Consider the following 18940-nt stretch of genomic DNA (forward strand, 5'->3'; position numbering starts at 1 on the left):
CTCTGAACCTGATCAGATCTTTTAAATGCACCAAAAACCAAGAATTTGCTCCATTATTGCTCTAAAACCACATCATCCTCTAGCAGGTGCTTTTATGTTCCTTTTTGTTTAATTAAAATAAGATAAAAATCACACTTTGATGTATAAACAAGGACGATAAATGAGTTCCTTCATTTTCTGTTGGATTTAAAACTTGCAGCACATTCATTTGCTCAAAGGGAAGCTGGAATCGAACCCACGACTTTCTGATTTCAAGCCCTGCAAAACAACTGAATCAGCAAAAATCAGGTGAACGGCGAAGGCCTCAAAGGAAAATGAACGTTGGCGCAAAAAGTGGGTAGAACTATCGGGGCGCTGCGCTAGAGGGGCGCCAGAGGTGGTGGAAAAATTATGTCTTACTATTTATGATATAGAGAACATAATGGCACAGACAGCTTGACCACATTTAGGAGTGAAAAACAGCAGTTGGTGATTTCTGATTGGTTGTTCTTTGAGGTTGTAAAGTTTTACTAGGTTGCAGTCTGACACAAAAGCTGAGCAATATGTCACCTGAGTTCAAGATCCTGAAACCTTATAGAGCTGGAGCTCCTGCTTTTATCTGCTTTATCATGCAAAACATTTAGGTTTTCATCAAAATGCTGCCTCGAACATCCTAGTCTCCAGGAACCTTTTGGACCTTCTCATCTCCTTCCTCGCAGCGCTGTCTCTACAGATCTGTTTCAGCTTTCTTCTCCGGTTATTTTCTAGGATGTTTGTGAGTAAAACAGATCAGATTGAGCCGCCAGATCCGTGCGTAACGGTGAAGAGAATGGCTGTAGACATTAAACAGTTATTCCACTTACCGTGTGCGCGTCCTGGCTCAGTAAAAGCTTTCTGATTAAACGCGGAGCGCAAGAGAAACGTGGCAACCCGCACAGAAGCGGCGTCCTGAATTTACGCACAAACGGGACGCGGAGGCTCGGTGTCATTCAGCGCAGCAGCTTCTGCAGATGCTCCAGCTGTGCAGTCAGTGCCGGGGTTTACTTCACATCGCGGAGGAAAGCTCAGAGTCCGGGCGCCGCGGTCCGGGTTCAGTTGGCTGGAGGTCCACGGAACTTGAGTGGGTCATGTTGCGAAACGCAGCCGTGCGAAGAAGCCAGAAGATCCACTCCACGTTAATGTTAGAGGAAATTCACGAGATCTGCGGTTCAGGTTTAGTTTTGGTTACATGGGAGCGCACACACTGCATCCCCTCCCTTCCTCCACCAGTTAAAGAAACTACACCCACACACACAAAAAACACAGAGAGGAAGGAGTGAGGCAATAGGTTGTTAAGACCCTGTGGACCCACGGAGGACTCGGCAGTTCAGGACGGGAACACGGGAGTCTCTGTTACGCAACTGCTATAATTTTAAGCGTAAAACTTTACAATTAATACGGAAATATAATCCGGAACATGTTTATTTCTCTCTGTGAACATTTTGATGTAAATGAGCAATTTCATTCTAGCATGATTTGTAAATACCTGCAGAGAATTCAAGTGGATTTCTTGAGTATGGCAACACATTCGGGACAAAAAGAAATAAGCAGTAAATAAAGTGGAACATTTTTTAACTTTTGGAAATTTTAAAAGCCAGAAATATTTGCCTTTTGAAACTGAGACATAGAAAGTTGTTTAGATTAATCTCAAAATGTGTGAGTTTTTTTTTCTCTAAAGTTTTGGCTTTTCAAACCCCAAAATTTCAGAGTCTTTGTTTATAATTCAGAGATTTTTAGTGGAAATTTCCTCCTCTTTTTCTGTCTGCAGTGGCTACGATAAGCCGTCGTATTAATAAGATGATTGTGCAATTGCATTATAGAACGATTTATAAATAAATACAGAGAATTCATCCATCCATTTTCTTACACCCTTGTCCCTCAGTGGGGTCAGGAGCTGCTGGTGCCTCTCCAGCTAACATTCCGGGTGAGAGGCGGGGTCACCTGGACAGGTCGTCTGTCGCAGGGCAACACAGAGACACACAACCATGCACACACACTCACACCTAGGGGCAATTTAGAGAGGCCAATTAACCTGACAGTCATGTTTTTGGACTGTGGGAGGAAACCGGAGTACCTGGAGAAAACCCACCATGCACAGGGAGAACATGGAGACTCCATGCAGAAAGACCGGGGCCGGGAATCAAACCCAGAACCTTCTTGCTGCAAGGCAACAGCTCTACCAACTGCACCACTGTGCAGCCCTACAGAGAATTCAAGTGGTTTATTTTTAGTATGCACAGAAGGGCCAAAAAGAACTGATGAGTAAATTTCTCCTGGAAAACTCAAAAATTTTGAGATTAATTTCAGAAATTTTCTAGAAAAAAAAACAAGAACATTTTTGAGTTTCAAAATGTAAAACTTGGACATTTCTGGGTATAAAAGTTGAAAACATTTGCCTTTTTGACAAAATTTTCAGTTTGAAAAGTTGGACATTTTCTAGACAGAAACCTGGAAATTTCCAGATTTGAAAACTCGAAATGTTTGAGAAAAAATCAATGAAATTCTGAGATGAATCAAAAAAAAAGTGAAATATTTTAGTTCCATAACTTTTTTAAGCACTTTGGTTATTTTTAGAAGCAGTAGAAACTCAAATGAAACTAAAAAACAAAACAATAGGCCCCCTTTGAACGTGAGAAAAAACAAAATTAAAATGTATAGCTTCACCTTTGGACGCCATTAAACAGAAGTTGTGGGTCTTCCAACACTGAAGTCTGTGATTTGTCCTTTTTTGTCAGCATTGGTTTCTCGTTTTGTGCCTCGTTTCACACCGGATCAGTTCGAACTCCTGCTGGGCGAAAGCCCAACTTTAACTTTGATGGACTGAATTTGATGAGAACATCGGCGCTCCGCAAATAGATTCCTTTGACCCTTCAGGTCAATTTATGCACAACAAACTTTCAACCCCAAAAGAGAATTGTTGTCTCATTTAAAATGTTTTTCTTTTACTCATTTGTTAGGATTTTCTGCAGATTCTGCAATAAATTGTGGCGCTTTTAAAGTTTGCAACAGGAGGGAGACATAGAAACACACCAGTTTAAAACCTGACTTTTCACACATCTCATCAATAAAGTGATGATAATCAACAATCTGCTGCTTAGATTTATTATTACAATCTTATAATATATATATATTTCTTCCTTTGCTGTTCTCAGAGGAGTTTTCTTAAATATTATGTTCGCTGGCTACCTGTTGAGGCTTTAGAGCAGTGGTCCCCAAACTACGGCCCGCGGGCTGGATCCGGCCCGCCTCCACATTTGGTTCGGCCCCCTGAACAATACCAGAGAGCATTCAGATTTTTTTTTCATATATTGTATTTTCCGGTTTAACCACCAGGGGGCTCTTTAGCAGGAAGTGTGTCCTGTAAACTGTGGGTGTTTTGTTTTGCATGGCGCATTGCTGCCATCTGTTGGACTTTTAGGGAACTGCTTGACTTTTATGTCATTTAATCAGTACGGTTGTTTGCTAGCGGTAGAGCAGATGAACACGTGTTTGTTATGAACGCCGCATTCCAGGTCGAATTCTTCGAAGCAATGCCTGTAAGTAGCAGCTTATACTTCAAAACGAGCCTTTATGCTAACATATGAGGAATTTATATGTTAGAGTTACTTTCCCTCAATGGAATATAAACGTGTAACACTTTTTCTGTTACAAACTGACTCCGGCCCCCAACCAGAGAAGGGAATAGTTATGTGGCCCTCACAGGAAAAAGTTTGTTGCATAAATTGTTCATTCTTCTTCAGTTCACATCTTCTAGCTGCCCCAGAAGGACCTTTCACAGATTTCCATATTTTTATTGTCAAAGGTTAAAGGTTAGAGGTTAAAGAGAATAGGAATGAGAGAAATCACTGAGATACAAAAGGTTCTTCAGTCAGAGGCTTCTACAAAACCACTGTAACACAGACTGCTACAGGTCAGTCATCTAAATTAACTCTTTGAAGTATTTGAATTAGTCAATTTGAGTTACAACATTTAATTTATTTTCCCTTTGGGGTCAGTAAAGCCTTTTTGATTTTGAATTTAACTGAACTGCATTTCTTTTGTAATGAAAATTCGACCGTAGTGAGGTATAAACACATTTTGTTCACATTTTGTAAAGGAATCACATCTACTTCCAACTTTTTCGTTTCTTGTTTTGCTTGACGTTAAAAGAAAACACAAATTTTACATTGAAATTTTAAACACGGGCAGTATTTCTACAACCATTATTGAAAAGTCTGGGATAAAAAACACGCAGAGTAAGCAGAAGGTGAGGCAAAGTACATTTTTTAAAGCTGATTTTTACTCTTAAAATATTTGTGGCGATCATTTAAATTATGCATGCTGGGATATAGCTTTACTTAAATTTTTTACTGCAAACTGAACTCAAAAACAATATTTTCCAAAGCTCAACATATTATGCTGCAGATGTAGCAGTTTTTATTTCTCTGATGTTTTTTCTGATTTGTTTTTGTTGCAGTTTTCGCTTTTGCCACACACACAAACCGGACGGCGTTAAAGTTTCAGCACAGATGAATCTGTTTGTCCCATCTCAGCCCTGAACAATACATGAGGGTTATTTGGCCGTCGGTCTGCAGCTACAGGCGTCACGCTTTAGTAAACACAGTCAAATATAACGGCACAAAGCCGCCCGCTGCTGTTCTGAGCTACAATGATTGGCGTGTTGGTGTTCAGGGCCTCCGAACATCAGAAAGAGGAAAATAAACTGATTAGAAACTATTTAAAGTTAAACATTCTCACCTGGCCCGGCTCCCTGAACCAGGTTCTGTTTGTTTTGCTTTCTGAAGCGTTTACTGCCCTGAACAAATCCACAGAGGTGGTAAAAGTTGTCCTGCTGCATGTTTGAAATTAAATCGACACTTTAGAGCAAAAAAACAGCGAGAGAAAATTACAGAGACTGAAATTATTTAACATATTACCGAGTAGCCCCAGAATTATAAAACAGGAATTTTTCAAAGCAACTTGTGAATGTTTGCTGGAGTCGTCATCGTGTGGCGGCGTTTTATGACTCTTTATGGACGGAAAAAATAAATAAAGGAGTCAATTTCTGCCAAGAAGTTCAGAAATTTAGAAGAAACGAGGACATTTCTGAGTTTGAAAAGTTGAACGTTTTCCACTCGCACAAAGTTATTCTTGTAATTTTATGACTTTATTCTCATAATTTTATTTTTATTATGTTTTATTATGAGCACTCTGCAGCAGTCTGCAGTCCTAAACCTGATTTTATCATTGGTTTCTACCTAACTGGATTTGGCACTTCTAGATAACATTTGTTTTAATTTGTCCCTGTGAATAAACAATAATCAGATTCCCTTTTTTTACTCTTTAATCTGTTTTAACCAGCAAGCTGTCGCTGCACTTTTCCTGAATTTCTAAATGGCTGTATTTCAGATTTTCTTTGGTCTTCGTTAAGCTGGGCTGCAATTAGACCAATCAAAGCCAATCTTTACCTTAAGTCGACATTAATGCACCCAAAGATTCAAGCACTGCCGGATTTATCGAAAAGAAAAGTTCCTAACGAGCTTCCTGCTAAAGCATGGACCATATCTTTTTTGTTTGCTCTTTCTTGTGCATTTTCTCTAAACTACAGTGAGCTTCTGTTCTCCTCAGTTTGCCCCAGGATAATGCTGTTTCCACATGACTCACCTGTCTAATGCAGTTAGGAATGAAGGGTCCACTTTGCCATTTACTCATTCCTGCGCTGCACACACACACACACACTCACGCACACACACACACACACACACACACACACATACACCTGCAGCACAAACCCATGAAACGCTACAGTCTGCCATGGCTGCAGCTCCTTACTGCTGCATTGTGTGGTGGAAACGATGGAATCATGTTGAGCTCATTAATCTTTACTCTACACTGGAACCTCCTGAATTTCGCTGCTCGGATCTAAACCCAACAATCAGAGCGGCCTTTAAGCGCCGACAGAGGATTGGAGGCCGGTCGAGTTAAGGGTCAGCATTGTGGAGCCTGTTGAAATAACGGAGCCAACAGGAGACATCCAACGTTTCTGTGCAGCAACATCGTCTCAGAAAAAAGAGAGAATTTAACTTTTGGGGTATTTCTCAAAGCTGGTTGAAGTGCCAGCAGTTCAGTTCTGTCAGGAAATTAAATAAGCCCCAGAATTGGACTGGTCACCTTGGCTTAAAACCGATGAATATGGAAAATATTTCAGTAAATGAATTATTGGTGGGGGGCTGCACAGTGGCGCAGTTGGTAGAGCTGTTGCCTTGCAGCAAGAAGGTTCTGGGTTCGATTCCCGGCCTGGGGTCTTTCTGCATGGAGTTTGCATGTTCTCCCTGTGCATGGTGGGTTTTCTCCAGGTACTCCGGCTTCCCCCCACAGTCCAAAAACATGACTGTCAGGTTAATTGGCCTCTCCAAATTGCCCCTAGGTGTGAGTGTATGTGTGGTTGTGTGTCCTGTGTGTCTCTGTGTTGCCCTGCGACAGACTGGCAACCTGTCCAGGGTGACCCCGCCTCTCGCCCGGAACGTTAGCTGGAGAGGAACCAGCAACCCTCCCGACCCCACTGAGGGACAAGGGTGTAAGAAAATGGATGGATGGAATTATTGGTGATCTTGAAGGAAATTATAAGACGGTCATCAAAAAGATCATGTTAACTCCTGTAGAGTTTATCAAAAACCAGACAGTATGTGGCCTAATGTCACTTTTATTTGGTTGAGTTTACTGTGAAAACGTCATTAGGTGCTGCAGATACAGACAAGAATGTAGTTTCTAAGCTAGCTGTTTCAGACTTTTTGTAAATAGCTATCCTATACGCCAAAACAAAAACAAGCACCAGCCAAATTGTAAACTTTGGGAAATTTACCCTCATATTTAGATAATGTAGATCTGGAAATACTCCAGTAACGTGTTTCATGTCACCAAACATGGCAAACAAACATTCAGAAGCCACCAGAAGCAAAACCGCGCCCATAAATATCACAACACTGAAGGGTTATTAAACATCTTTGGATCCCGGACGAGCCCCCAATGTGTTACGATCATCACGCAGGACGACATACGGAGTCCAGAACAGATTATGCTGTAATTTTTCTTCATCAGTGGAGTCTTGCACAGTTAGCACTCATGGATTCCAGGCCTTAATCTTTGTGTGAGATTATAAATTCATTTTTAACTTGTGTTTTCAGCGAGCTTTTCACTTTTACCCACCACAACGTGCTTCTTGCAATGAGAAAACATTTATTGGGCTCCAATTATTTCTAAAGCTGATATTAATTTGCTCACTACATAAATGCTGACAGATTTTATATCTTCTCCTAACTTTCTCTGAGTTTTTGCACCTTAGCAGGTGGATTACCTTTTAAAAGTAAAATAATTGGCTTGTTACAGACATTTCTACAAATAGCTAAAGAAAAATCATTGGCGGGTTCAATACTTATTTCTCCCACAGTAATTAAAGGAAGCAGGTTTTGTAAGCATCAGCTCATCCCTAAATGTCAGTGTCATAACAATACCGCTGGAACGTGTCAACCTTTTTCTGGGACGAAAAACATCACAACTCAGTAAAAGGTGCAAAAAAAGCCTTTTATTTTTTACATCAGCATCCATTGGAGAGGCGAAAGCTGACAGCGAGGCAGCGTTTTCCTGGAAGGGTGACTCCAGCAGGTCAATGCCGAGCCTCACACCCCGGCAGCACCTCGTTGACACAGAGAGCGAGTTTGACTGGCCTGCTAGTAGCACAGATCTGTCAGTTATTAAAAATGTATGGGGCATTATGGAGAGGTCAATCGCACGGTGAGGAGCGAGGATTATTGAGCTGGTATTCAGCAGGAATAGATACAGATCTGCTCTTAAAATACTAAATCATTTACTATTTTTAGGTCCTGAACATGTAGACGGAACCAACTGGTAAAAATCTATTTCTTCACAGCAATAACACAAAATCTTACCACGTGTTTTCAAATTGTTTCTAGCACACTAGAAATAAAACAAAACTACCTGAAAAGCAACTGGAGATTGTTTTATGTCATGACAGTGTAAAATAATATGTGGATAAAAATGAGCTCTTCTTCCTTCTCCCAGTATTAACAGCAGAACTCAGTCAGAAACAACCAATCAGAGTCAGGGGGAGGGTCTTAATGCTGTCAATCACTCTTGTGCTCACCAATCCTGCTGGTTTACCACAACATAGCCTGCCACAAATGCCACTAATTAGCATAGCCACAGATGGTAGCGGGTAAACGACTGTCCTGTAAAGGTAAGTTGTTTTCCCACCATTGAGTAGCATACATGAGGATGATTGGCAGCGCTAAGACCCTCCTCCTGGCTCTGATTGGTAGTTTCTGACTGTTACTGGTGCATTTCTGCAAACCACATTAGTAGCACTGGGGGATTTCTTTCACAAATTATCCGTTTCATGGTCAGAGGTTTAACAAATATGGAAAAAACGTTTTTTTGTGGAATTTACAAACTGCAGCTTTACGTCGATAATTCCTTATTAATGAGAAAAAAACTATATTTCCACTGGCAGATTATTTCATTATAACATGGTAAAAATGTCTTGTTATAAGTGAAATAATGGAACAAGTACAGTTTCATCAATACTAAGGAATTATTTAATTAAAACAAACTATGTCGCTGAAAAGATACTTTCTAGTTTTGTCTTATTTAAAGTGTATTTGCACTTCAAACTAAACCAAAAGTACTTGGTCAAACTTTCTACTTTTGGTTTCTGATTAGTAATTCAACAACAAGTGTCTTTTCCAACACAAACAGTGAAAAAAAGCAGCTGGCCAAACGTGCTGGAGCTCTGTTTTGGTTGCTAGGTAACGGGCTGGGCTGGGTAGGGTAGGGTTGCTAGGCAACGGCTCAGCGCCCATGGAAGCGACTCAACATGTTAACAGTGAAATAATCTGCCAGTATAACTAAAACTTTTAAATGATTATCAAGGGTTTATTTGCTTAAAACAAGCTTATGTATCTAAATAGTTACTTATAAATTATTTTTGTCTTATTTCAAATGTACGAAGATATTTGCAGTGGAAAGCAGACCAAAAGCTGCAGTGTCCTAAGCTTTATTTGTGAGGAAAAACATGGATAAATATACTTAATATCTTTATTCGGTGAAAATGCTGGTGATTTTATTTATTTAACCAAAAATAGCTAATTAGAGTTTTGAGTTTTTGATGCATTTCACAAACTTTTCCAGGGAAATCAAAGTGCTGCTGCGATCCTGCTGGAAAAACCGTCACACAGTCGCCTCACAGGTAGAAAGAAACTCCGTTGTGTCCAGGAGAAAATACTCTTTCAAACTAATTGCTTTAGTTCACCTCTCAAGTTTGTATAATTATGTCAGAGCTGCTGCTCACTCAGCAGGCTTTTTTCATTTTTCCTACTCCCACCAATTAAAAGATGGAGCGATCCTCACCCAGAAGGTTCAGCTGTTAAAGGAGCTTTATTTACCTCTGAGCCTGTCTGAGTCCTCATCTGCCTTCCTGTAAGACTGACTGGGGTTTAAGATGAAACACTGCAGGGAGACGTCAGAATAATAATCCTGCCTGCATGACGCTTCTTGCTAAATTATTAAAGGAGACATGTGTAAAATTCACTTTTTGCACATTTTTGTCCGTCCTTCAATTTGGGTCTCAACTGCTTCTAAACACAAAGCGCTTAAAAAAAAAACCACCCAGCCGGTTTTTGGCAATAAATTAGTGTTTTTTGGTGTCTGGAAAATGAGCTGTTTCACAAACGTTCCAAATGTAACGTCACAAATCAGCAGGGACAACTCACCTAGCAACCCCATCAGAGCCCAACCCGTTACCTAGCAACCAAAGCAGAGCTTCAGCACATTTGGTCAGCTGGCTTAACAGCTGTATGCGCTGTACAATGGCTGCTGGAAAAGACAAGTGTTTTTGTTGTTAAGTTACTGTTATGAAACTACTCCTTGCATTCTTGTTGGCAGTGCAGGAGGCTCCATTTCTGCTTTTCAAAGATGCATGATTGCACATCTGTTTGCAGCCATTTTCACGTGCGAGTGTAAACACTGAATTTGGGTGGCGTCGCCAGTAGCAGCATATTTGGATTTAAAGAGGCAAGATGCCCTAAGACAGCTCATTCTGAAAGAAGATCAAAACTAAAATATCATCATTTAAGAAAGATCTTGTGCAAAATATGTAATAATAATGTTTTGTATAGGCCACAAACCTTTCCCAACCTGTTCAAGGAAGCCTAATAACTCACCTTTAATACCACTATTGCTAATCTAAATATCAAATTTCTCCTAACATGCAAATGGTTACAGTCATTTTATAGCAGCTTTTAGTTTTTACACTTGTTTCACACCAAAACTACACATATTAAGTTTCAGTCTCAGTCAGCAGAGTGATTTGCTACAGTATTCATCAAACCACATTAAACTGTAGTTTATTTTAGTGGAATATGAAACCATGAAATAGGTGGCAGTAAAGAGACCCATGTCAGCTCTGCAGCAGGTATTCACAGCCCAGGTGGGACAATCTGTTGACAGAGCAGCTGCTATGCTCTCCAGGAAGGGAAGCAAAATGGAGGCCATTTCTGAAACCAAAAGTCCTGATTCCCACAAACAGGACATAACAGCAAATATCATTCAGCAGTAAACGGGTCTCTGCTGAATGACCTTTGACCTCTGCAGAGCGAGCTGCAGCCTCCTCCAGAACCACCGATAACCAGACGTGACGAAGAGCGAAAACAGACGTTAGGCTGATATCTGTCCAGGAAAACCTGGTCCAGTTCTCAGAAAAACAAACGGAGCTTCATGGAAATTCATGCGTCCAGAAGAAAACTGAAAAATGAATCTGGTAGCAGGACAATAAGCTTTACACACAGCTGCAATGTTTTAGGTACCAGGGTAAGAAAGAAATAGAATAAAGTCGCAGTATTATAAGAATAGTCAGAATATCACGACTTTTCTCTCAAAATATTCAGATTTTATTCTCGTAGATTAGAGTAAAATCACTTTATTCTTGTAAAACAAACATGTTTTAACCAGAAACTCACCAGACTCACAAACACCTGCAGTTTCTGTTAAAGTTGCATCAGTTTCTCATTGAAAGAAACTGATTTTTCTTTTTTATTTCTATGAATTATTGCCATTTTTGACCTTAAAACACCAAAATTTCCACTTGACTTTATATTTTGATGTCTGATGATATTCATTTTAAACATAAAATCTGTAACTCATGTCTGTTACCCATGTCAGCTCTGCAGCAGGTATTCACAGCCCAGGTGGGACAATCTGTTGACAGAACAGCTGCTATGCTCTCCAGGAAGGGAAGCAAAATGGAGGCCATTTCCGAAGCCAGAAGTCCTGATTCCCACAAACAGGACATAACAGCAAATATGTGGAAGAAGATGCTCTGCTCAAACGAGACCAACGTTGTGGTTTATGGAACGAATGCAGAATTATGTGTGGAGAAAAACACTAACAACTTGTTAGACCTGCAGAAGATTTAACTCTGAGGTTCAGGAAGGACGAAAGGTTTAGATCAAAACATTTATACAGAATGGCCCATTCAAAGTTCAGATGAAAATACAATTGAGAATTTGTTTGAAGACATGAAAGATGATTAATGCTTTTCCTATATGAGAAAAGCATTAATTACTAATTAAAATTATGATGTTTTAACATCAGGTGGACTCAGTTTGGTTTGTTGAGTGTTATTGGTGCACTTCCCCTCCTTGCCTGTGGGGGCAGTGCACCAAGAACCAGTGAAGAAAAAGACACAAAAACCTCTGAATAAGATACCTAGTGCAACATCCTTCTTCATGAAACGTAAACAAAAATGGAGCGTAGGATTTCCATGAGCTATTTCTCCTACTAGCTTTTGGCTAACGTGATGTTTTGTTTTGGTTGTATTTTACCCAGAATGCCCTGCGCCATGCTTCGCTTCCTGCGGTTTCCAGTCCGTTTAGTGTTCTTCTCTTAAACCAAAGCGGATCAGAGGTTGAATACAAACAAACTGGAGTGGAGTTTGATGAAAGCTTTGCGTTGATCTTTCTAAAACGAACAGAATGTGTGATTGTAACATTACAACTTGTTAACACAGAATCCAAGCTTCTGATTTGCTTTCTCTGTAAGGGTTAAAACGTTTAGCACAAAACAAACCAACAGATTCGGGCTGAGCCAGGTTGCTACTCTGGAAGCAGATGGAAGTTGAGTTGTGCCAGTTTGTATCGTTGTAGAAGCGGGACGTTTGGATTGATGACGTTTAACATTGCATTAGTGATTGTAAGTGAAAACATGTGTTTACTGCTGGGCTGTTCACACGCTGCGCCCTGAATGTCAGTAATGGTGTTCCTGGCTGCTTTCCTCGCCGGTGTGAATGCATGTGTCATCTGAAGCCGCCGCCAGCAGCTGCTCATTATGTCAGCGAGATGCTCTGCAGCGAACTGTGTGCAACGGACATTTACACAAGCAATCTGGACTCGGTAAACACCACTGATAGTGTTTTGTGTCATGCCAAACATATAAATGAGGCGAAGTTAGTAGCTTTAAAGTCTGCGGCTCCATCTGTGCAGCTTTCAGATGAGGAGGAAGGTGCATTTTGGAGAACATTTGGTTAATGCACAGCAATCTGCTGATTTCTACTGTTCTGTTTCCGTGTTTTAGACACAACTTGACTGTCGGTTATCTGCTACTGGCAGGAAAGAGTTTACAGTAAGTAGAAAAGTTGGTGATCCTCGGAAAGCAGCAGTGAGAATGTTAATCTGCTGAATGAACGCGGCAAAGATCCTGGAGAGGGAGATGAGACAACTGAGGACAGAAAGACGAGAAGACAGCTGGACACAGAAAGATCTAAACAAAGCAGAATGGAGAAACACAGGAAAGAAATGGGAAACTGTGACTTGGCTGCCTTTGGGAATGTTTGGAAGAAAACCACAGAAATTATTCTAAGTTTTGCAGAATTTTGTGGAATTCTGAAGAATTTTAATGCTTTCAGTGGAGCTGAAAGTTTTCTACAAGCTCAAATATGTAAAACATAAAAGCTGAAACTACTAGAAGACACAGCAGAAGTCTACAGAAGAAGCTGAACATTTTGGTATAAGGAAACAATCTTAACTCAACTTCTAGACATTTTGAGTAACACTGTCAACGCTTTTCACAATCCCATTTTCCTAAGAAGCAAAAAGGCGCAGCAGACAGACAGACTGCCGGTTTCCCCAGCCGGTTCTGGCCCAACTTGCAGCATGATGCAACCTGCATGTCATATCCAGGTTGCCTCAGACGCAGACATGGGAGTCTAAATTCAAGACGTCACAAGGCTTTCAGGTCTGGTTCACTAAAAACCAATTTATGATGATCAGTGTGAAAATTACAGATTAATCCTGACAGGAAATCCGTTTCATCTCCGTGTTTTCTGCACGGCGGCGTCTCAGCTGATCCAAACTGGACACCAGAAACGTGTAATGCGATATTCCATAAATATGTCAGCTGCAAGATGGTCTATAATTTTATTAATATTTCAAGACATTTATGATGTAAGTTTCTTTAAATAATAATAAACATGTTTAAATGCACAAGATGATTTGCTCTTGAAAAGTTACAACCAGAGATGTTTATCTGTTTTATTTTGATTTCATTTAGTAGTTTAAAAAACTAGTTTTGAAGAAATTACTTAAATAGGAGTAAAAAAAAGTATTTGGTTTAAACAAACAAAAACAACGACTCAAGTACTGAGTAACAGATTTTATGTTTAAAATGAATATCATCAGACATCAAAATATAAAGTCAAGTGGAAATTTTGGTGTTTTAAGGTCAAAAATGGTAATAATTCATAGAAATAAAAAAGAAAAATCAGTTTCTTTCAATGAGAAACTGACGAAACTTTAACAGAAACTGCAGGTGTTTGTGAGTCTGGTGAATTTCTGGTTAAAACATGTTTGTTTTACAAGAATAAAGTAATTTTACTCTAATCTACGAGAATAAAATCTGAATATTTTGAGAGAAAAGTCGTGATATTCTGACTATTCTTATAATACTGCGACTTTATTCTATTTCTTTCTTACCCTGGTACCTAAAACATTGCAGCTGTGTGTAAAGCTTATTGTCCTGCTCCCAGATTCATTTTTCAGTTTTCTTCTGGATGCATGAATTTCCATGAAGCTCCGTTTGTTTTTCTGAGAACTGGACCAGGTTTTCCTGGACAGATATCAGCCTAACGTCTGTTTTCGCTCTTCGCCACGTCTGGTTATCGGTGGTTCTGGAGGAGGCTGCAGCTCGCTCTGCAGAGGTCAAAGGTCATCCAGCAGAGACCCGTTTACTGCAGTGACGCCGTCAGCGTCAGGATGTCGGGCTGCCAGGCGGCGCCGACGCCCGTCAAGCAGCTTCAACACTTCATTCAAGGATTTTTTTTTTTTTCCAGCTGGTCTGCAGCCATTAATCCTCAATATTTTGGGACAATTCATGTTATATAAACTTTCTCAGTGAGATTCAAAGTAAATATTTAGTTCTCTGTAATAATGGCTCAAAAAATGCACTTTATTTTTAGGTGGCATAAAGTTGTGAAACGTTGGAAACTCTGGCAGCTAAAGTGTCAAATTCAAGAGGAGGACATGTTACTGTAGCTTCGTTTCTTACTGCTGGTGACAGCTTGTCTTCACGAAGCCATAAAATAATCCTGTGTTTCTCCCCTCAGGGGAATTTACAGAAAAGGGTAAAACTAAAATATTACAAAAAAGAAAACAAATAGATTATACAAAGAATCGCATTTATTAATCCTGGAAATTCTGAATCGATTAGAAAAAATTCAAAATCAATTTTAATTTTAAGTATCAGTCAAAGACTTAATTTTATTTCTGTTGCATATTTCAGTAACAAGGCGGCTAAAGGTGCTTTCTATGATAAAAACAAAAATAAACCCAGGACACGCTGGAGGGATTACGTCTCTCGGCTGGCCTGGGAACGCCTTGGGATTCCCCCGGAGGAGCTGGAAGAAGTGGCTGGGGAGAGGGAAGTTTGGGCCTCCCTTCTGAAGCTGCTGCCCCCGCGACCCGACCCCGGATAAGCGGAAGAAAATGGATGGATGGATGGATAAAAATATTATACACACAGTTTAAAATGCCAGTGTTGAATTAACACGTCAGCAGGTGTTAAATTCAACAATACAGAGTGTCACATGTAAGGGTACTCAGAGGGGACCCGGAAATTCAACCACACACAGGAGTATAAAAAGGAAAACAAAGTTTATTTTTTCAGATACTGGTTTCAGCTAAGGGAGAGGTCATCAAACACAGCACTGAGGAGAGAGGGGAGAAGACTGGTGAAGCACGGACAAAGGAGGGGTAGCTTAGAAATGTTCAGCTTAACTGACCTGTAGAGCAGTGGACGGGTGGAGCAGAGGAACAGAGGGTCTGATGACAGGGAGATGCAGGAAACCAGAGGAACAGGCTTCTGTGGAGGCAAGGAAGATCTCCACGGGGAGATCCGAGATGCAGCACCCAGAGACTTTGTCGAAAAACAGGCAGAGGTCATACACAGGAGGACAGAGAGCAGACTTAGCTTAGAGGGGCAGGCAGTAATCGGTGGTCGTGAGGCAGAGCTTGGGTCAGGGTCCAGAAATCCAGAATAGAAGGAATCCGTGAAGGGCTTGGCAGGAGGGGTAAATCCGTGGTCAGAAGGAGGGGTCGAAGAAACACAGAAGGCTTGGCAGGAAACGCTGGATCTCTACTGGCTCGTGGCTGTCGATAATCTGGCAGGGAAGCAGAGGCTGAGGGGTGTTTAAGTAGGGCAAGGCCCAGGTGGAACAGGTAAGCAATCAGGCGTGGCAGGTGAACTGAATGAGTGCTTAACACAGCATGGACAGGACATGAATCATAACAGTCACATTAACATTACAACGGTGTTAGTGTTAAAATATGTTAAAAGTAACACCAGTGTAGTGTTGATCACAAAACATAATGTGGTGTTAAAAAAGTAAATAATTGACCCCACAAGGTGTCAATATCAATCAAATCCAGTGGAAAATATTCAAAACAATGCACAGAAATGGAAAGTTTAACTTTTCTTAAACTCATTTCGGTTTTATAGAATGGGTGTAAATCTTTTAACACTTTCAAAAGTGTTACTTTAACACCAGCTGACTTGGACACATATAAACACTTTTGGGTGTTAATTCAACACTGTGTAGTCATACAGACATTATAGAATCGTTTTAAATGAATTTGTTTTTACGCTGCCTTTTCCTCGTCAGTCATATAATTTAAACAGAATCTCAAGATTATTAGAATAGAAAAATTTGTTTCTGACTCAAAAATTGCTTAACAAACAAATCGTGAACCTAAAAATCGGAATCGACTCTCAGGACAGAAAGACTCAGATTTTTCAGCAAACAGGAAAATTTATTGCAAGTTGCATAAACAACATAAATTTGAGTTCTTATATTTGCAAAGAAAGGTTTTGTTCTGTAATATAATACAATTGCACTGTTTCCATTAAATAGGAAATGCAATTAAAATCACAGTAGAATAAGTTTGTTCACTCGATAAGTCGTTAAAATTCACCCAGTCATCATCCTCCAGCCACTTCCTGTCGTCGTCCTCTCTGTCATTCCCACCAGAAGTAACATCCTGTTGTTGGTCATGTGACTCATCCTAGCCCAAAAACGTTTTATTGAAAACAGAGATTTTTCAAATTTGGCATTTTTCAATGTAATTTATTTTCTTAATTTCAGTTTGTGTTACTCTACGGTCGATGGAAACTCAGCCTGTGACGCTCGGACTTGATGCGTTTCCAATACAAATGCCGCAGAACTTTGACAATATTCCACAGAAGTAAAAAAAAATTGAATTTTGCATTTTCTGGGTTTTCATTAAATAAGAAACACAATTAAAATCACGTGTGAATAACTTTGTTCACGCGATAAGTTTAAAAAAAAACACTTCCTGTCATTATTTTGTAATTTCATGCGACTCGTGTGATGAGAAAAAAGTGTTTCCATTCGATCCAACTGGAAAACCTCCTGATCCCAACAAAACGTTTTTTATAGTTTTTTTTTTAAATTGCCGTGTTTCCAGTATATTCTTAATAAAAACCACTGGAGACAGAATAGAGTGAAATAATCTGGTACCAGTTTACAATGAGCCTTAGCTTAGAGCTAATAAATAGTTAATACATGTGTTATTAATTCATTTCTAAGCACTTTACGAATCATTAATAAATGTTTATTATGCATTATTTTAGGGCGAGAAGGAGACGAATGCTGCCAGTATAGGTGAGCCAAATCTGTTCACGTTTTATCTGGAGCTGTTATTCCTTAAAACCATTTGTAAACATACGTTTTAGCAAATAGTCGCCTAATGACCATTAATTAATGCATAATTAATGGTCAGTTAACAGTTAATAATCCTTTAGTTTTCTCTCAGTGGGGAAATTTGCAGGAAATAAAACACAAGAGACAAAACAAACCCTGTAAATAAATAAACAGGAAAATGTGTTTGCAGTTGCGTAACTCTGTGCTCTTAGACAGGATTGTTTTCACATTTAGCCTGATGAGTTGCATGTTTATAAAATAGGAACCAGAACATTTAATGTAGAAGATGCAAACAATTTAGCAATGGCAGTAAATATTTCACACAGATTGAATTGTAAAACTGCTTAACTGGTTTACTGGAAGCAGTTCTGTTTCTTCTTCATGTGTTTAAAATGCAGAAATCTAAACATATTTATGGTCACGTTGGACTTTTCCTGTCCATCTGAGAAACTCCTGAAACTCTGGCAGGAGGTTTTACTTCCTGTGTTTTGGGAATAAAACATTCTGTCTAAACTTTCCGTATCTGACCAGAAAATTCTGACATTAATTGCAATACTGTACTTTACAAGAACCAGAAAGTTGGTTCTGTGTCACATGAAAACAACGACATGATTCTGTTCTGCAGCCAAAGTTTGTTGGTTTTTCTGCTTGTTATTCACAAATATTGGACAAGACTTTTTCTTATGTGTTGTTGACAAAAACTGTGTGACTGGTCAGACATTTAAAGTGGATTTGGTTATTATAATGTCAAAAAACATCCGGCTAACACCTAGCAGGAAGCTTTCAAACACCCACTGTTATTTTTCCACACCATATATACTGTATGTCATGTGCAGAGAAAAAATGTTTACAGGAAACTTTGATTCCTGGTTTTCACACCGGTGAGTAAATAAACAGATCGCTAAAAGCTGCAAACACCAAGAAACTGAAGTAAAAGTAACCAAAGACAGGAATTAAATGAAATATGCTGAAAATGGTCCCAAAATTATGAAACTAAACTCAAAATCTGACAGATTATAACAAAAAAATGTGTCAAAACTTAATGCTAGACTATTAAAGTATCCACATTTTCTGCTGCTGGATTGTAAGTTGAATTTCAAAACGTATGAAGAAGAAAAAGAAATAGGAGGAAGAAGTTTTGGGAGAAAATATATTTCCACATATCACAATATTTACTTTAAATTGCACCAGATTATGTAGAAATGGCCAAATTTCTGTTAGAAACCACTTGGTCAAAACTGGTGTTTAAAGCTGCAGAATGTAACTTTTATTGAAATATTTATTTTTACACATTTATTAAAATTGTCACCATGTTATGACAGAATAATAACTGTTCCAACCAAACTAGAAACAACCAATCAGAGCCAGGAGGCGGGACGTAGCGCTGTCAATCATCCTCGTCCCTTTGCTCTCTGCTGTGCTGCCAATAGCAGATCCTGTTAGCTAAAGCTAGTTAGCATAGCCACTGAATTTGGTTTTCCAGTGACGGTGAGTTGTTCCAGGATCGTTTTACTGCGGCGGTGTGGACAAAACAGATGCCATGTTAAAAATCATCTTTGAACAGAAAAATCCATAATCTTTACGCTTTAGTTCATCTTATTATATTATTTTTTTGTTTTAAAATCCCAAACGGTGGCAAGGCTTTTTCAAAGCGTTGCCATT

At 39.5% G+C, this 18940-nt stretch overlaps 1 long non-coding RNA gene across 1 annotated transcript; it reads right to left on the reverse strand.

The window, feature by feature from the left end:
* Nucleotides 1-15193: 15193 nt before the first annotated feature.
* On the reverse strand, nucleotides 15194-15849 carry LOC103458828 (uncharacterized). Its single transcript, XR_532627.2, has 2 exons — nucleotides 15341-15849; nucleotides 15194-15265 (listed from the first exon to the last, which is right to left on the reverse strand). It is a non-coding gene; the product is annotated as an uncharacterized LOC103458828 (long non-coding RNA).
* Nucleotides 15850-18940: the final 3091 nt, after the last annotated feature.

The sequence above is a fragment of the Poecilia reticulata genome, linkage group LG22 (assembly GCF_000633615.1).
Source record: "Poecilia reticulata strain Guanapo linkage group LG22, Guppy_female_1.0+MT, whole genome shotgun sequence".
NCBI classification, from domain to species: Eukaryota; Metazoa; Chordata; class Actinopteri; order Cyprinodontiformes; family Poeciliidae; genus Poecilia; species Poecilia reticulata.